Source organism: Oryx dammah, unplaced genomic scaffold, assembly GCF_014754425.2.
Source record: "Oryx dammah isolate SB20612 unplaced genomic scaffold, SCBI_Odam_1.1 HiC_scaffold_4, whole genome shotgun sequence".
Lineage (NCBI taxonomy): Eukaryota > Metazoa > Chordata > Mammalia > Artiodactyla > Bovidae > Oryx > Oryx dammah.
This window is the reverse complement of record NW_024070188.1, coordinates 81269755-81270218: the sequence shown is the minus strand read 5'-3', so window position 1 is coordinate 81270218 and position 464 is coordinate 81269755. Positions and strand designations below refer to the sequence as shown.

At 50.6% G+C, this 464-nt stretch overlaps 1 protein-coding gene across 1 annotated transcript in view; it reads right to left on the bottom strand.

Moving 5' to 3' along the window:
• The window catches only part of SYNJ2 (synaptojanin 2), a 102436-nt gene that overhangs the window by 45893 nt on the left and 56079 nt on the right, over positions 1 to 464 (bottom strand). The window lies entirely within an intron of this gene.

Genomic DNA, 464 nt, shown 5'->3' with positions numbered 1-464 from the left:
CGCACACACACACCTTCCACAAGTTTACACACACACACACCACACCTTCCATACAAACCTTCCACAAGCTTACACACATACACACACCCTTCCACACACACACACCTTCCACAAGCTTACACACACACACACCTTCCACAAGTTTACACACACACACACCACACCTGCCACACAAACCTTCCACAAGCTTACACACATACACACACCCTTCCACACACACACCCCTTCCACAAGCTTACACACATACACACACCCCTTCCACACACACACACCCCTTCCACACACACATCTTCCACACACACACACCTTCCACAACTTACACACACACGCCCCTTAAGCTTACACACACACACATCTTCCACACACACATACCCCTTCCACAAGCTTCCACACACACACACCCCTTCCACAAGCTTCCACACACACACCCCTTCCACAAGCTTCCACACACACACACCCCTTCC